We start from the raw sequence: 20,026 nt of genomic DNA on the forward strand, positions 1-20,026 counted from the left end.
GGTTCCTTTAGCTGAGTAACGGGTATCTGATAGTCGAGGTACTCGACTATAGCGTCCTTCCTTGTTTTTACGTTGAAAAGGCCAATTCTTCTCTGGATCTTAATTGAATTATTAAAACATTAAAAATGTGTTACAATTTTAATTTCAATGAAGCCTTAAATCGAAGGGCAGCGCTGCTGCTGAGGACGGCAGCAGAGCGGCTGCATTATATTTTATATATATATGTTTATAAATATATAAGAATAGAATGTTGTTTATGCATATGTAATTCATATCAAGCAAAAACCCCTCTTACGAGGTAAAAAGTAGTGGCGAACGCGCCTTTAACAAAAATTTCTGATATTACATTCGATAAAATAAATAAACCATATTAAATTTATGTATTCGGCACGCTACAACAGAAAATTTACGTGTAGGTAAATAAATATTTACTGTTGCGGGCCGAAATCATAAATTTAATATAGTTTATTCATTTTATCGAATGTAATATCATTTTTCGTCACAATTGTTGATATCAGAAATTTTTGTTAAAGGCGCGTTCGCCAATACTTTTTACCTCGTTAAGAGGTGTTTTTGTTTGATATCAGAAGATTTTTTTGCACAAGAGTTTAAGTACCCCAATCCCATGACTAGGAGTCGTCCTCATGAATAATAAACTTTTTAATAACAAGTTTTATCGCTTCAATTACATATTTTAATAGCACAAGTTTGGAATCTCAAGGGCTGTATAGTTTCAGATTCCAAGAGAAACTTGTTGTTTCTTATATTTCCCGCCGAACTAGCGGGTTTTTCCAAAGTGGTAGAACAAATAGATCAAGTTCCCTATTTTAATTAGCTTAATGCCTAAAACCATAACAGATTTTCCGTTTGAAAAAATCGAATAAGAATATTTTTCATCAAATTGGTTTTTTTCTTGTTTACTCCAATAAGTATGAAATATTTCGTATACGGTGTGAGGAGTTGAATAACTCCCCACAAATAGAAGCAGCAGCAGATGGCCGGCCGCTTACCAGATACGCGGCGAATTCGCGTAGTAACGGCGCGGCAAGGAGATCGAGAGAGTTTGGAGACCAACGAAGGAGAGCGAGAGAGTTTGGAGACCAAGGATGGAGATCGAGAGAGAATGGAGACTTCGCGGGCAGAGCAAGAGTGCCGTGTGCAAAAGCGGATAACGGAACTGCACCGGACTTTGGACTCTCCCGTGAACTTTGGACCGGGAGAAGAAGTGCCACATCTCGGCAGTGGAGTGGCACACAGGCGTGCCACAAACATCATGTGAATCAGCCGTCCCGGCAGCAGTGGGCGGAACATCGATTGGAGCGGTACGTGAAGGACAAGTGGGTCAACCAGGAGGCGCGGACTTTGGACCCGGAGTGGAGAGATCCAGCGTGCCGTGCGCAAAAGGGGAATAACGGTTCCCGGAAGCCCTATATAAGGCCGCAGAGCGCTGGCAGCTGGATCAGTCGATCACGAGGAGTCAAACCTTCAAGATCAGTCAAAGTACCAAGTGAACAATCAGTCAAGCAAGTAATCTACGAGGGAGCTACAACCAAGCGAGTCGTCGGAAGCAGCGCTGTGGGAAGCACACAAGGAGCGAGATCGCCACGTCGAGACGTTCGGGATTGGGACATCAGGAATCTCCGAATTGAGACACAAGTGGCTGAGTTCCGGAAGGCAACACACGGCTAAGTCAAGGCGTTCGTTTTCCAACTTTGTCGCGACCACACCCTGGCGAGTCGCCCGGCGGGTCCGTCAGAGACAAGCGGAAGAGTCCTACGACGAGGAACCGTCAGTTTGGGGAGGAAAGTTGTCTGAGACCCAGCGTACCTTGCCCGACCAAGCAGGACCTGGCGTGACGGACGAGCGGTAGATCGATTTGCGGTTTCAAGAGGCGAGCGCCTGGAGAGCCCTACGAGTACCGGCGAAGTTCCTGAACAGCAACCGCCCAACTCCCCGAGTGCCAGAACGACAAGCTACTGGTCAGGAGACAACGCAGAAGACATCGACAGCGACGCCAGCAGACATCTCCGGCAGCCACGTTACCATCGCCGCGCGGAGCTCATTGGGCGGCGCAGGCGCGTCACGGACGTTAAGCAGTAGGGTGAAGTCGGGTGGAACGTTCGTCTGCGCTAGGCGTAAAGCGAAGTGAACTGCTAGGCAGCCTCCTGGCGACAGCCTGGACTGTCAGCGCGATCTGAGCAAGAACCTAGCGGGACCGTCCGGGACAGAGCAAGGGACAGGTATTGCCTCGAAAGGCGTCGGCCTGGAGAGCAAGGCTTGTTCACCCTAGTCTGAGAACGGTGACGCTTCCCTAAGTCAACAAGGCCGAACTCTCTGTGAGTCTAAGGCGCAACAAGCGACCCCGAGGCAGCGCGTCGGCGAGTGAGCAGAGGCGGCCACTACGAGCGTCCCGAGACCCAGGAGCCAAGCGGAAGCCGAGTCAACGCATCGACAAGCCAGAAGGAGGAGCACCAGCAGCCGGCGGAACCAGAACGAGGAGATACAGAAGCCAGCATAGCCACACACCCGCTGTACCAATACCACGAGAATAAATCCCACTGTTGCCATTTGAACCCATTGTTTTCTCACTGATCTACGGGGCAGTCACGTCATATAAATTTGGTGGGACGAACACACAATCTTCTGAGCTAGCCGCACGAATCTCGTAGCGAGCAGACATACAAAATCAGTTCGTTACATCTGGCGCCCAACGTGATTGTCCCAACAGTGAGAACAGCACAGTAAAAATGGGAAAGAAGTGGATTTACCGCCTCAAGAAGGAAGACTTCGCCCATGTCGCACAGAGGCTCAATGTCGCCCTGGAGGGCAGGCTAGACGACATGAGGAAGGCACTATCGGAATACTACTCCGAAACAGAGAATGATCCACAACTCGTCGACATCTGGGCCGAGCTGGAGGCAACATACTACGACAGAGCCGGCCCGAGCATTACGCTTACGAACGCTGAAGGGGACAACTTGGTGGCAAGCCTGAGCATTGACAACATGCAAAAAGAGGCCCACAGGAGAGAATCAAGCCAAGAAAAGAAAGCAGCAGCGCTAACCCCGAGACCAAGCCAGTCGGACTATGCAAAGGTCGCTAAACAGGTCCGTGAATGGTCGTTCAGGTTCGACGGGGCGGAAAAACCATTCGAGTTCCTGGAGCAAGTAGAATGGTCCGCCAACACGTATGGTTTGGAGCTCGATATGATCCCTCGAGCGATGCCAGAGTTGCTAAAAGGAAGGGCTTTGAAATGGTTCATCGCCAACAATAAGCAGTGGAGAACTTGGGCAGAATTCATTGAAAGTTTCCACACATATTTCCTGCCAAGAGATTTCTTCACCAGGCTGGCGGACCAGGTCCGGCAAAGGAAGCAGGGCTTCAGCGAGTCGTTCAAGGACTACATGATCGACATGCAGACGATGGTGAGGCCACTTAATTACTCCGCTAAAGAGACCCTAAGGATCATCAAGGAAAACTGTACCCCTAGTCTAAGGATCTTCCTAAGGGCATACAAAGTGTCGGACCTGGACACGCTGATGATATTAGCAGACGAGTACGAAGAACTTGAAAAGGAACGGGAAGTTTTCGCACAGGAGAACAAGTTTTTAAGGACCAAGTCGGCGTCACCAACACAGGTGACATGCAGAAGATGCGAGGAGACAGATAACCAGGACATACGAGGAAACGACCAATGGTCACCACCACACCAAGCCAGACGACAGCAGGCAAAAGACGCACCACGCGGAGGTCATGGCACACCACCCCCACAGCAACAGAGACAGCCAAACAATACCTTGTGGAGGCCGCCAAGCAACACACAGAGGCCACAAGATGCCACCCATATCACAGACCCGCAGGAGGCCTGTCGGAAATGCGGTGGGAACGGACACTGGGCTAGAGGATGTCGTAACCAGCGGCTGCTGTTTTGCTGGATATGCGGCAAGGTGGGTGTTAGGAGCGTCGATTGCTGCCAACGATCGGGAAATGGCCAGCGATCTCAGCCGCAGAGAGGCGAGCGGGGATCGCACAATGCCACCTCTCCAAACTAACGGGCGAGCTAATCGAGGAGGAGCAGCAGTTGTCCGCAGCTGTGATGATTGGTGGGAAAAGCTACAAAGCCACAATCGACACCGGAGCAACGGCAAGCTTCGTTAGCGAAGAATTGGCGGACAATATTGCTGCTCTAGGAAAGATTACCAGGACGAGACGGCAAGTTAGGTTGGCAGATGGAAGGTGCGGCGGAATTAATGCGCAGCTCGAGGTGGAGGTCAAATTCGGCAACAAACAAGTGACCATGAGCCTGTTGATTTTACCCGGGGTAGTGGATCCATTAGTGTTGGCATGGAACTTCCTGAAACAAGTCGGAACCGAGATAAGGTGTGCTGGACACGAAGTAATAATACCAGCCAGGAACCGACACAATGGATGGCTCGAGGAGAAGCTATCAGTAGCAGTCGTTCAACAAGTAAACGAGTTGGACGATACTACAGCGTTCCTTGAAACAGAGCTGGCAGACTTCAGCACAATGTCGGGAACATCGAATATGGCAGAACACCAGATCAAAATGAAGGACGACAAGCCAATCAAGCAGAGATACTACCCAAAGAACCCAAAAATTCAAGGGGAAATCAACGCAAAGGTGGACGAGCTTCTCCAAATGGGGTTCATAGAGCATTCAAAGAGCCCATACAGCTCCCCCATCGTGATGGTGAAAAAGAAGACAGGCAAGTGGAGACTGTGTGTCGACTTCAGGCAGATCAACGCGAAGTCAGTGAAGGATGCCTACCCAATGCCCCGCATAAACTACATCCTAGATCAACTAAGAGAAGCGCGGTACATCAGCAGTTTGGACCTGAAGGATGGATACTGGCAGATCCCACTGGAAGAAAGTAGCAGGCAATATACAGCATTTACGGTACCAGGCAAAGGTCTGTTTCAGTGGAGGGTAATGCCGTTCGGACTTCACTCGGCGTCGGCAACGTTTCAGCGAGTCTTGGACCAAGTAATTGGCCCTGAGATGTCACCTCACGCATTCGCTTACCAGGATGACATAATAGTGATCGGTCGCACGCTGGAAGAACACAAAAGAAACCTGAGGGAAGTGTTCCGGCGTCTAAAGGAGGCAAATCTGAGGCTGAATCCAGAGAAATGCCAATTCTTCAAAAAGGAGCTGCTGTACCTGGGTCATCGAGTGACTAGCGAGGGAATAGGAACAGATCCAGAAAAAGTAGCCGCCATCGCCGAACTAGAACCGCCATCGACTGTCAAAGAGCTCCGGCAATACCTAGGAGTAGCGTCGTGGTACCGCCGGTTTGTACCAGATTTTTCCAGAATCGTCAAACCCCTGAACGACCTGCTGCGCAAAGGCAGTAAGTGGGAGTGGACACCAGAGCACCAGATGGCGTTTGAGGAGGTTAAGGCAAGACTCGTGGCAGATCCAGTGCTAGCATGCCCGGACTTCAGTAGAACTTTCATCCTGCAAACAGACGCCAGCGACTACGGCATCGGAGCGATACTGACCCAGGACACCGAAAAGGGCGAAAGAGTAATCTCCTACTCGAGCCGAACACTGAACGGCGCGGAAAAGAACTACTCGACAACGGAGAAGGAGTGCTTGGCGATCGTCTGGGCGATCCGGAAGCTCAGGCCATATCTGGAAGGTTACCACTTTAAGGTAGTAACCGACCACATGGCCCTGAAGTGGCTCAACAGCATCGAAAGCCCTTCAGGAAGGATCGCCAGATGGGCCCTGGAGCTACAACAGTACGACTTTGAGATAGCGTACAGAAAGGGCCAGCTAAACGTGGTGGCCGACGCATTATCAAGACAACCACTACCAGAGACGCTACGAGGAGTAAAAGAGGCATCGGCAACAATAACCTCAGGAGAGTGCAGCTGGATCAAGGACATGGGCGAAAAGATAAGGACCCAACCGCAGAAGTACCCGGACTATGTTATGGATGGTGAGACACTGTACAGAAACATACCTCACCGAGCAGGCAGTGAAGACGTCGCGTCATGGAAGATGTGCGTCCCAAAGTCGCTACGAGAAACAGTGTTGAGGGAAAACCACGACGCACCGTCCGCGGGACACGTAGGAAGCCGAAGGACAATCGCACGGTTGGCAGCCCGTTACTACTGGCCAGGCATGCATAGAGACGCCCGAGCCCACGTACGAAAATGCGAGATTTGCATGCGGTTTAAGCCCAATCAGATGCAGGCGGCCGGGAAGATGTTGACCCAAGTGCCGGAGGAACCATGGGCCACGGTATGTGCAGACTTCGTGGGACCCCTACCAAGATCTAAGCACGGGAACCAAATGCTGCTGGTCATGATTGACAGGTTTTCGAAATGGACGGAACTGGTGCCCCTACGCAGTGCGACAGCAGAGTCGCTCAAGAAGGCGTTTAGGGAGCGCATAATCGCAAGGTACGGGGTCCCGAAGGTGGTCATAACGGACAATGGAGTACAGTTTGCAAGCCGCATATTTAAAAATTTCCTGGCTGAGATGGGTATCAGTCAACAATTCACCGCGCCATACACACCACAAGAGAATCCGACCGAACGAGCAAACAGAACGGTCAAGACCATGATTGCGCAGTTCGCAGGGCAGGACCAGAGAAACTGGGACGAGAAGTGGCCAGAGATTATGCTAGCAGTGAACACGAGCACATCGGAATCCACCGGCCATACACCGGCGTTTCTTACCCAGGGAAGGGAACCTCGTCTACCCAGCAGCCTATACGATAAGGAAACCCTAGGAACTGGACGAGCTACGGAGACCCCTGAGGAAAATGCCAACAAACTAAGAGAGGTATTCGAGATCGTGCGGCGAAATATGGAAAAGGCGTCCCAGGACCAAACCAGACACTACAATCTGAGAAGGAGACAATGGTCACCAGCGGTGGGCGACATAGTGTGGGCCAAGGAACATCACCTGTCCAAAGCGGCTGAAGGACTCGCTGCAAAACTAGCCCCGAGGTACGACGGACCTTACCAGGTTGTAGATTTCGTCTCTCCAGTGATCTGCAAAATTCGCCACACACAGTCGAAGAAAGAAAGGACAGTTCACGTTGGCGAGCTCAAGCAACAACAAATCGAGCAGACAGCAGAAACGTCAGGTACGAGGCGACAGGATTAGGCGTCAGGCCGAAGCGAGAGTCATCAATACGCCACACGGAAAGGACAATCAGCATAGCACAAGGACATGGATAAGGATTTCACGTTGATCCAGACTGCGAGGCTACAGGATTATGCGTCAGGCCTAAGCGAGAGTCATCCACAAGCCACGCAGAAAGATCAACCATAAGGATAGGTCACAAGGACATGGATAAGGAATTCACATTGATCCAGTCTGCGAGGCGACAGGATTATGCGTCAGGCCTAAGCGAGAGTCATCCACACGCCACGCAGAAAGGACAATTACACGGACAGGTCACAAGGACGTGGATAAGGATGGATGGTGATCCCGACCGCAAGGCAACAGGATTCAGCGTCGGGCAGTTGCCAGAGTCATCCGAGATTACGCCAGGCGGAAAGGACACTTAAGAGGACGACACAAAGACACGAGTAACGATAAGGGATCCACCCGCAAGGCAACAGGTTTAAGCGTCGGGCGCGAGCCAGAGTCAACCGATTACGCGACGTAGAAGAGAGTATGCGCGGAGGGAGACAAGCAAAACAAGGCGCGCAGTCCAGGCATACACCGTAGCATCCGGAGATTCTATACGGAGCACCGGACGAGCTCGTCTAGTTGTTACCCGAGGAAAGGGGGAGGACGGTGCAGAATCAGATCTACACCGTATCCAGTTGGTCACAAGAGATAGGAACACGCATCGCACCAACAGTTGACAGAAAAAAAACACACGAACAAACCCTGAAAAGAAAGAAAAGTAAATGCCGGTTCAACCAAATGTGCAACTCACCACGGGCAGAAAAGCTCTGCTGCAAACGAAGCCCAAACGTTATTCAAGGCCACTGGGGCCATTGTAATGGAGGTTGAGGGCAACGAACGGCATAGGCTGGAAGGAGCTGAGAAGAGAAAATGGAAAAGACAGATCAGCCAGAAGCTGTGCGGGCAGATCAAAAGTTGCAAAATCACCACGAGACAGGGAAGGGGGCGCCTCGATAGGCGATCGATTGGCATTAGATGAAAGTGCGATCGATGGGTACACGTCAAATGGCAATATCGGCCCAAGGTGAAATATCGCAACGAGCAGGTGGCAACGCCGCACCGTCGATATCGATAACGCACATCGATCACGCACGAATGGTGTGACCAGGCGGAGGAAGCGAATAGAAGGAGTAGAACGCCGCAATGAGCAGCGAGCTGGGGATCGATAGCCCAGGAGTATCGATGTCCCAGTGGGAACACAGGAAATATCGGCGCGGGAGATTTAAAGTTGCTACGAGGAGGATGACCCCGCTGTAGAAACTCAAGGGAGTTAAAAGCGTCGAGGGAGCATCGAGGGAGCATCGAGGGAGCAACGAGGGAGCGCCGCGGGAATCACAAGGACTCAAAGGCTAGGATAAGCAAGGAAACGCCGGAGAGTAGGAACCAGTCTTAAATGTTTCCCGAAGTAAGGGGGGAATGTGAGGAGTTGAATAACTCCCCACAAATAGAAGCAGCAGCAGATGGCCGGCCGCTTACCAGATACGCGGCGAATTCGCGTAGTAACGGCGCGGCGAGGAGATCGAGAGAGTTTGGAGACCAACGAAGGAGAGCGAGAGAGTTTGGAGACCAAGGATGGAGATCGAGAGAGAATGGAGACTTCGCGGGCAGAGCAAGAGTGCCGTGTGCAAAAGCGGATAACGGAACTGCACCGGACTTTGGACTCTCCCGTGAACTTTGGACCGGGAGAAGAAGTGCCACATCTCGGCAGTGGAGTGGCACACAGGCGTGCCACAAACATCATGTGAATCAGCCGTCCCGGCAGCAGTGGGCGGAACATCGATTGGAGCGGTACGTGAAGGACAAGTGGGTCAACCAGGAGGCGCGGACTTTGGACCCGGAGTGGAGAGATCCAGCGTGCCGTGCGCAAAAGGGGAATAACGGTTCCCGGAAGCCCTATATAAGGCCGCAGAGCGCTGGCAGCTGGATCAGTCGATCACGAGGAGTCAAACCTTCAAGATCAGTCAAAGTACCAAGTGAACAATCAGTCAAGCAAGTAATCTACGAGGGAGCTACAACCAAGCGAGTCGTCGGAAGCAGCGCTGTGGGAAGCACACAAGGAGCGAGATCGCCACGTCGAGACGTTCGGGATTGGGACATCAGGAATCTCCGAATTGAGACACAAGTGGCTGAGTTCCGGAAGGCAACACACGGCTAAGTCAAGGCGTTCGTTTTCCAACTTTGTCGCGACCACACCCTGGCGAGTCGCCCGGCGGGTCCGTCAGAGACAAGCGGAAGAGTCCTACGACGAGGAACCGTCAGTTTGGGGAGGAAAGTTGTCTGAGACCCAGCGTACCTTGCCCGACCAAGCAGGACCTGGCGTGACGGACGAGCGGTAGATCGATTTGCGGTTTCAAGAGGCGAGCGCCTGGAGAGCCCTACGAGTACCGGCGAAGTTCCTGAACAGCAACCGCCCAACTCCCCGAGTGCCAGAACGACAAGCTACTGGTCAGGAGACAACGCAGAAGACATCGACAGCGACGCCAGCAGACATCTCCGGCAGCCACGTTACCATCGCCGCGCGGAGCTCATTGGGCGGCGCAGGCGCGTCACGGACGTTAAGCAGTAGGGTGAAGTCGGGTGGAACGTTCGTCTGCGCTAGGCGTAAAGCGAAGTGAACTGCTAGGCAGCCTCCTGGCGACAGCCTGGACTGTCAGCGCGATCTGAGCAAGAACCTAGCGGGACCGTCCGGGACAGAGCAAGGGACAGGTATTGCCTCGAAAGGCGTCGGCCTGGAGAGCAAGGCTTGTTCACCCTAGTCTGAGAACGGTGACGCTTCCCTAAGTCAACAAGGCCGAACTCTCTGTGAGTCTAAGGCGCAACAAGCGACCCCGAGGCAGCGCGTCGGCGAGTGAGCAGAGGCGGCCACTACGAGCGTCCCGAGACCCAGGAGCCAAGCGGAAGCCGAGTCAACGCATCGACAAGCCAGAAGGAGGAGCACCAGCAGCCGGCGGAACCAGAACGAGGAGATACAGAAGCCAGCATAGCCACACACCCGCTGTACCAATACCACGAGAATAAATCCCACTGTTGCCATTTGAACCCATTGTTTTCTCACTGATCTACGGGGCAGTCACGTCATATAAATTTGGTGGGACGAACGCACAATCTTCTGAGCTAGCCGCACGAATCTCGTAGCGAGCAGACATACAAAATCAGTTCGTTACAACGGAGCTGAAACTTTTTAATAACAAGTTTTATCGCTTCAATTATATATTTTAATAGCACCAGTTTGGAATCTCAAGGGCTGTATAGTTTCAGATTCCAAGAGAAACCTGTCGTTTCTTATATTTCCCGCCGAACTAGCGGGTTTTTCCAAAGTGGTAGAACAAATAGATCAAGTTTCCTATTTCAATTAGCTTAATGCAAGTAAAGGACCCTAAAACCATAACAGATTTTCCGTTTGAAAAAATCGAATAAGAATATTTTTCATCAAATTGGTTTTTTTCTTGTTTATTCCAATAAGTATGAAATATTTGGTATATGGAGCTGAAACGAGTTACACTTTTTATCGCTTAATATCTTCCAAACGGTAATTTTTAGGGCAAAAAATGTTATGAAAAAAAGGGCTATATGATTTGAAATTTAAAAAGAAATCGTTAGACTCAATTTTGAGAAAATAGTCAAAAAGTGGTTTTAAAAAACAACTTTTTGTCAATACTCTAAATCTTTTATATTCAGACAATTTTACTATATAAAGGGTATTTAGCAAATTAAATTATCTTTTCAGAGATATATAGCACGTTTCTGTAGCATTAGTTGTTTAGATACTATACGCATTTTAAGTCTGCCTTTTTTTTCCGCTAAACTAGCGGGTTTTTCCAAAAGTCGTAAAACAAACGTTTTCTAACTCAAGCTACTTTATACACTCATAGGGTTTCCAAAACCCTAAAACTAAGATAGGATGCATACAAACCCACAAACAATGGGACAAACATTTTCATTTTGGGAAGAAGAAGAAAGTCTTGTTTTTTGAATTACTTTTGAACGGGACATCGGATTTCAACAAATTAGGTGTCATTCGACACGGATTCTCAGTTAGAATAAAAGTAATTAAACAGCTGGGGGCTTTTATCCCCACCGTATCCAGCAGCTTCAATTTTCTAAATTTTTACTTTTACATTTTCACCGCTTTTTCTCCCTAAGAAATATATATTTCGAAAGTCTTGGTATGCAATCTTCTTAGTTTTCGCGATACCTTTTGATTGGTGTATAACTCGTTATGATCGGAACATAATGGCAGATTTTCAATTCTGCGGCTATAAATAGTAGTTGTATTCGCACACTCTCTTGCGCGCTTCGCCACTACGTGTACTGCCGTCCACAGTGATATGGTTATGTGGGTGGTAGACAGATTTAAGCGTTATGCGCGTTAGAGTAGACGTGGCAAACTTTTTTGAATCAACCGATAGGTATTGACGATACCAATACATTTCAGATAAAATTTGGTATCTTGCATGAAAATTGTGGGCGCCACAGGTTTGGTCGGTTTGTGTGCGTTAGAGTGGGCGTGGCAGTGTTTTTTTGGATCAATCGATAGGTATTGACGAGACCAGTACATTTCAGTTAAAATTTTGTATCTAGCATGAAAATGTAGGTTAGAGTGGGCGTGGCACTCTGCTGAAACAAACTTGCGCTGCGCAGGAATCTCAGGAATCTGCATGCCTAATCCCAGTATTGTAGCTGTTATAGTTTCCGAGATCCCAGCGTTCATACGGACATACGGTCAGACGGACAGACGGGAATGGCTAGATCGACTCGGCTAGTGATCCTGATCAAGAACATATATACTTTATGGGGTCGGAAACGCTTCCTTCTGCCTGTTACATACTTTACGACGAATATAGTATACCCTTTTACTCTACGAGTAACGGGTATAAGAAGTTCATAGGGACAGATTAAGGAACATTTCTGATAAAAAAAAATATCATATGTATATTTTTGTAGATTTGGCCTTTTGTACATAAATATAAAAATAACAAAAAAAAGACACATTACAAAAAAACATTTTTACATATATATTCCAAAAATTGTATTTTTAAATAAATATAAGCAACAAAAAAAAACGAATCAAAACATTAAATTAACTTCATAAAATTACGTTTTGTTTCAAAAGGAGGGAGATGTAGTGTGGCTTATATCCAATGACCACTGTACTCAAGTACAGTAATAAATAATATCAAGTAAAACACTGTGACACTTTGTTGCAGTCTGTGACTTCAGTTCAAGTGTTTTATGATCCTCCACCAAGGCGCATAAGTCATAAATGCATGGTCAGCATTCTTACGCTGCCCGGCTACAGTCACATATATGATTATCACTGTGGAAGGCAGTACACGTAGAGGCGAAGCGCGCAAGAGAGTGTGCGAAGACAACTACTATATATAGCCGCAGAATTGAAAATCTGCCATTATGGTCCGATCGTAACGAGTGATACACAAATCGAAAGGTATCGCAAAAACTAAGAATATAGACTTGTTTGGGAGAAAAAGCGGTGATAGTGTGAAAGTAAAAATTTAGAAAATTGGAGCTGCTGGATACGGTGGGGATAAAAGCCCCCGTCTGTTTAGCTAGTTTTATTGTTTAGCTATTATTTTATTTTTACTGAGAATACGCGTCTAATGACACCCATCTTAGTTTTAGGGTTTTGGAAACCCTATGGGTGTATAAAGTAGCTTGAAGTTTAGCGGAAAATAAAGGCAGACTTAAAATGCGTATAGTATCTAAACAACTAATGCTACAGAATGCTATATCTCTGAAAAGATAATTTATTTTGCTAAATACCCTTCATATAGTACAATTTTCTGAATATAATAGATTTCGAGCTATGACAAAATGTTTTAAAACCACTTTTTGACTATTTTCTCAAAATTGAGTCTAACGATTTCTTTTTAAATTTCAAATCATATAGCCCTTGAGATTCCTCAACTTTTGATATACAACACTTTTTGCCCTAAAAATTACCGTTTGGAAGATATTAAGCGATAAAAAGTGCAACTCGTTTCAGCCCCGTATACGAAATATTTCATACTTATTGGAATAAACAAGAAAAATCCAATTTGTTGAAAAATATTCTTATTAGATTTTTTCAAACGGAAAATCTGTTATGGTTTTAGGGTCCTTTACTTGCATTAAGCTAATTGAAATAGGAAACTTGATCTATTTGTTCTACCACTTTAAAAAAAAAACCAGATAGTTCGGCGGGAAATATAAGAAACGACAGGTTTCTCTTGGAATCTGAAACTATACAGCCCTTGAGATTCCAAACTGGTGCTATTAAAATAGGTAATTGAAGCGATAAAAGTTGTTTTTTCTCGATTTAGCGTCGCTTGTGAAAAGATGTGTTTACTTTTGTGCTCTGAGTTTTTGTCTTTTTCGGTGATTTTTTTGCGAGTTTCTTGTGTATGTTTTTTAACAAAGCTTAGCCTTATAGTTGTGTTAGTGTTTTTGACTTGATTCCCCAGTAAACGGGTATGTGTTTATAGTTATTTTAACATTTCTATAAGATTTGTTTAATCTCCTAGCTTTGTTAGTGTAATTTTACACTCACTAATCTTGCTAAAACTCTTTTACTCCCACTCTCTCTCCAGCTCTATATTACAACTGTAATTTGAACTCTCTCGGAACCTGCCGATTTTCTGGTAGATTTTTGGTGTGCTATTCTCTTATTCTCTATCTCTTGCTTGCTTTACATTGTAACTGTTCGTGCGTAAAGTTGTCAGTGTCCCACAAGCAACGCTCAGTCGATTGAATATTTGTTCTCTCGTGCGCTCTTACATTTAAATTAATACGCGATCTCGCGCTCTAATTTTTGTTGTGTTTTGTGCCTTTGTGGTTTTGGAACTTGATCCCAGTGCCAAATTTACTAGAGGTATTTTTCATATTTTATTTTATTTTTATTTTATCTCCTTTAAATGGCTCTTGTCTGCTGTAAGAAAAATTGTACTCTTTCGGCTTCAACTAAAGACCCTTTTATTTTCTGCTGGCTCTGCGAATCGATGATGCACGTTAAATGCGCAGGATTTACTGGCAGAGTCAAAGACTTCATTGATCTGAATTCTGGTCTCATGTGGTCATGTGGATCCTGCAAGGAAATGGTAGTTGAGATGAGCGGATTTATGAAGCAGACTCGAGACAGCCTTTTGAATCTCTCAGGTGCTTTTAAACAGCTCAATGAGGGGTTCAATTCCGTTTGTGCCCAATTTAATAATAAAAAATTACTAACTGAGTCGCCTAAACGCAAAAAAGCCAGCTTAGCGGCAGTTAATACGGTCTCGGTATCTTCCCCAAATCCGAACTTGGTAGCTGCAGCAGTTTCTGTCGACACTGGGGTAAGCGAACCAACTGCGCCTGGTGGAGTCACTGTTTCTCGAAGTCTGGTGGTAAAAAAATCTTCAGTGCCGGCTACGGTGCTGACCGTACCTATAGGTACAGTAGGTACCGATCTCTCTCTCTCTCTCTCAGCTTAGTGTGGTTCAATCTGCTGCTGTGGGACGTAAGAAACTGTCAGTTGTTCCTCATAGGAAGCAATTATTTGTTTCAAGACTCACCCCAGATACTACATCTGAGGATGTTTTGGAATTTATACGTGAAAAATTCCCATCCGAGAATATTTCAGTTGAACAATTTCGATTTTCATACGCTCGTAGCATATCCTCTTTTAAAATATTTGCACCGCCTGATGTGTTTAAGGTACTACTTTCTGAATTGACAATCTACCTCCCATGCGTTGATACCCTCTCTCCTTTAGTTCCTCAAACTAAAATTAGATGTTTTCGAAAATGTGACTATAAAAAACTTAACGATATGATTTCTCAATATAATTGGACAGACTTGTACAATTGTATGGATATTGAATGTGCCACTGAACTATTCTATATAGTGTTAAATACTTTTTTTAATGAATGCGTTCCTGATAGGCTTCCTTCAAAGCTAAACAGGCCTCCTTGGTTTACCAATGCGCTTCAAAGACTTAAAAACCTTAAAACAAACACCTATAAAAAGTATAAAGAATCGGGTAAGCCATCTGATTTTTCGAAATATGTGGTGGCTCGATCGGACTTTAATGTTCTCAATAGTCATTGCTATTCTATGTATTTAAGTCGATGTAAATTCGAATTTTCAAATGATCCGAAGCAGTTTTATAACTTTGTTAATGCCAAGCGTAAGTCGTCGGCATTGCCTTCATCGGTACGTTTTAACTCAATGGAGGCATCGACGGATTCTGAAATTGCTGATTTATTTGCCGAGTTTTTCCAAACTACTTATAGTTCGGCTGCTTGGTCAAATTCTAACTACCCTAATCCCTTAAATAGGGCAAATGGTATTTTTACCCCTGAAATTACGGAAAGTTCTCTCTTAAGAGACTTAGCAACAACAAGGCCAACTTATTCTCCCGGTCCAGATGGACTCCCCGGGTGTGTGCTTAAGTTTTGTGCGTCAACCATATGTAAACCGATTCTTAAACTTTTTATTTTGTCTATTTCATCATCAGTTTTTCCTACTATCTGGAAGGACTCTTTTATCATTCCACTTCACAAAAAGGGTGCGAAGGCGGATGCCCAGAATTATAGAGGTATTTCCAAATTGTCGGCAATTCCTAAAGCATTTGAACGTATTATTACTTCTCATTTGCAACATTTATGTTCCTCGCTAATATCACCGTGTCAGCATGGTTTTGTTAAGCGAAGATCGACCACCACCAACCTTCTTGAATTGTCATCTATTGTAATTAATGGATTTAAGAAAAAAATGCAGACTGACGTTATATATACAGATTTTAGTAAGGCCTTTGACTCTGTCAACCACTCTCTTCTATTATTCAAATTAAATCAGCTTGGGTTTCCATGTAAGCTATTAACTTGGATTTCAAGTTATTTGAATTGTAGGACTCAGAGGGTTATATTCAAGAACGCTGTTTCAAAATTGATCTACGTGACATCTGGAGTGCCTCAGGGTAGTCATTTGGGTCCTTTGTTTACTTTGTTTATTAACGATCTTCCCTCTACCATAAAACATTCTCGTGTACTAATGTATGCTGATGATGTTAAGCTTTGTTTATCATATAACGATATAGCGTCGGGCTTCAACTGACAGTCAGATATTGATTGTTTTCAGGGATGGTGTGAGTATAACCTTTTAAATTTGAACTGCCTTAAATGCAACGTTATGACTTTTTATAGGGGTACTCCTACTTTTGTTAGTTACTCTCTTCAAAATACGTCACTCGACCGTATATATTCCGTTAATGACTTAGGCGTTCTTCTGGATCCAAAACTTAAATTTGACTGCCACATAATGTCCACTGTCAACAAGGCCATGAGTGTTCTTGGGTTTATAAAGCGTTGGTCAAAAGAATTTGATGACCCTTATACAACCAAATTATTATTTACCTCCCTTGTCCGTCCTATTTTGGAATACTGTTCTTCGGTTTGGAGTCCACAATATCAAGTGCACATTGACCGTATTGAGTCGGTACAAAAAAAATTTCTTCTTTTTGCCCTTCGTAGTTTGAACTGGGATCAAAACGTAAGGCTACCTTCCTATCAGAGTAGATTACTATTGCTTAATTTACCTACACTTGTAAATCGTAGAACAATGCTTGGTACTATTTTTATGCAAAATCTTATTAGAGGTGATATTGATTATGTAGAACTTTCAATGTCCCTGCTAGACTAACACGAAATTATTATCCCCTAAATTTGCCACGATGTACATCAAATTTTTGTCTGCACGAGCCCTTTCGCGTTCTATGTAATAATTATAACAATCTTTACCATTTAATTGGCACATCATCTTCTATCCCGGTATTAAAAACTTATATTTTAACTCATTTGCTTCATTCTTAGTTGCTTCTTTTATTTTCATTTGTGTCCCGTCTCTATTTGTTTTTTGTATCTTCCTCGCGAACTCGCATTTTTGCCCAAATTGATAGAAGGGCCCCGCGCGTAACAAGCACGTGCTTGGTGTCGTTGGGCCACTTGTTTGTACTGCTCGTAGTGCATCAACGTCTTATTAGATTTTGCGATCTTATTGGATTTTTACGTTTATGGAATTACGTCATTGTTGACATTCGGACTTAATCAATTTTCTTTGTTTGTTTGCATTGCGGGATCTCGAGCTTCTGTATCGTTTTTAATCAAAGCCGAAATTGGCGATTCTGTTTATTTGTGAACGGTTTCGTTCTTTAAACTGGTGGCCGTTGAGAAATCGCAGTGCAGACACGTCACTCCCCCATCCCTTAGACAAAATCGTATGGTTATTTATGTGATTTTGGGGTATAGTTTGGGGTATTGTTGGGTCGTCACCTTTTGTGTTATTGTATTTTATAAGTATTCTTTTAGGTATTTCCTTAAATTTATAAAGTAGGTACAGTGATACACTTAATATTAAGAGACCCAGTGTTACAATTACAATTATTTTGTAAATCTGGTTTTCTTTATTTTGTTCAAAAAATATTTCCTTTGCTTGGATGTATGATATTGGGTCTAATTTGGTGACATTATTTCTTGTGTATATGCTTTGTGTGTAGTCAGAACTATAATTGCTTATGGATAAATCGTTAATTGCAATTGAGCAATTGTGTATTTTGATCATATTGTTTCCTTCAATTACAATTTCATTTTTAATACAATTTTGATTTAGTATAGTTTTTGACAAATTCCATGTAACTATGATATTTGGTTCGACATAATTAATTTGGGTAGTTAATAGCGTTTTTGTGAACCTGCAACTAGTATTTGTTTGATTAACAAGACCTAAAAGACATGTGTTGGTAACAGGTTTTTTTGTTTCTTTGTTATACAAACTATTTCTGTATACGTAATATTTGTTTTGGGTGTTATCTTATAATATTTTATTATTTTCATCTGGATAAGGTAATATTTCGTATACGGGAAGTTTCTTTATTTCTCTGGGTATGTGGGATATAATTAAAATTTCGTTTGAATCTGACCTAAGCCAAGTTGAGGTTTTTATGTTCAGAAGTATCTCAGAATTAATGTTTGTCAAGTAGTCGTGTTTTAATAACTTTGGATTGAATATTCCTAATCTTGCTAACTGCATTCCCATTTCCAGGTCTTTAATGTATTCTGCGAAAATTTCTAAATTAAAAATCAATAATTCAAGTATTTTTTCGTTTTCGTTGTATTCGAGATGCTTGTTTATTATATCGATGCCTTTTTTAACTGTATCGATTATATTATTTAGTTCGTTTACCTGTACACTGTTTTCAGCTATTACAATTATTTTTTCTTCTAATTCTTCTTCATCATTATTATCTAATGTTCCAAAAAGATATTTGTAAGCTGTTCCTACAAAATTAGCTAATCCTCTTTTGTTTCTTTTAACAATTTTTAACCCATTCATTTCTCTTTGTAGTTTTTCCGTTAAATATTTAATCTGTATTATTTCCTTAAAGCCAAACGCTTGTGATAGCAAGTTTTTGTAAGTTTCTTCCGTTTTTGTAATATTAATTGTGAAGCAATGGTATTCAAAACTATCTGGGATGTTGATTGTGTCGGTCATAAATAATAAATAGCCATTGTATGATTTTATAGGGTTAATTTCTATAAATTGGTTGTTACCCATTGGCATCATTATTATTAACATTGATGTCAGAAAGATGAAAGTCAAAGCGCTGGGTCTTGATCTGGGTCCTCCTGCAAATATTTACTTTTATTAACTTTCTTTTGTCTCTGGAAGTTTGTTTTGTAATGTTTTATTTTTCGACCTCTGTTAGTTTCCTCAAAATGATCATTATCTATTTGTTCTATATTTCCTGTCTTTTTATAAGGATTGTGTAATTTCCCGTGAATTATGGGAGCCTTTCTAAATTTGGTATTTACCTCAAAATGTTGTCGTTTTTTATTAAGTTTTTCTATTTTAGCTTCTTTTATAATTTGGCTATTATATGCAGGGGTACCTGCATAAATAAAAATATCAGCTGGGGTTCTACCTGTTGCATTGTGTTTTATTTTATGATTGTAAGTATACAGTATTACTTCCATTTTCATAAGTTTATTTTCCGGATTGTCGCTGGTCTCGATCACACGTATTTTTTCGTTAATTGTTTTGTGTAATCTTACTACATCTGATACTCCATTTTTACTTGTTGTTATCTGAATACTTACTTTTTCTGTGTCCAGCCAATTTTTAAGCGCTATACTCATAAAAGCACTATCCCTATCTGTTTTCAAGGTTCTGGGTTTTCCCATTGAATTGAATATTCGAAAAAGTCCTCTTTTAACTTCCATCCAGTCCTTTCCGTTTAATTCAATCGCGCTTCCAAATTTTGAGTATAAATCAATACAAGTTAGGTAATTTTGATTTTTGATCGTGTAAATATCTGCGACGTAAATTTCCCTACAAAATTCTGTTTCTGGAGTTGTTTTTAATAAAAGCTATGTTTTTCTATGTTCTGTTTTTGCTTGGTTACAAACATTACACTCATTAATTAAATTCTGAATTAAATTCTGGTAGTCGGGATAATAATAGGTTTCTTTGAAAAGCCTTACCATTTTTTCAATTCCTGGGTGCAATAGTTTTTCGTGGTTGCTAACAATAATTTCTTTAAATTCAGCGTAAGTTTTTATGTCCTGTAATTTAATTACTGCTCTTACAATTGTTGTAGTAGTGTTCATAACCTGTTTAAAAGCTTCTTGAATGATTTCAAAATCAGAGTCGTGTTCGATGTAAAGTGCACTTGACTTGGTACAAAAGTGTTTTATTAATATTTGCTTAGCTTTTTCGACGTTTAATTCATTAAACATTATTTTAATCTTGACTTTATTAAAATAATTTTTACCTTCTTCACCTTCTTTATTGCTTCGAATCATTTCTACCCGTCTTGCG

Source organism: Drosophila subpulchrella, unplaced genomic scaffold (assembly GCF_014743375.2).
Source record: "Drosophila subpulchrella strain 33 F10 #4 breed RU33 unplaced genomic scaffold, RU_Dsub_v1.1 Primary Assembly Seq49, whole genome shotgun sequence".
Taxonomy (NCBI): domain Eukaryota; kingdom Metazoa; phylum Arthropoda; class Insecta; order Diptera; family Drosophilidae; genus Drosophila; species Drosophila subpulchrella.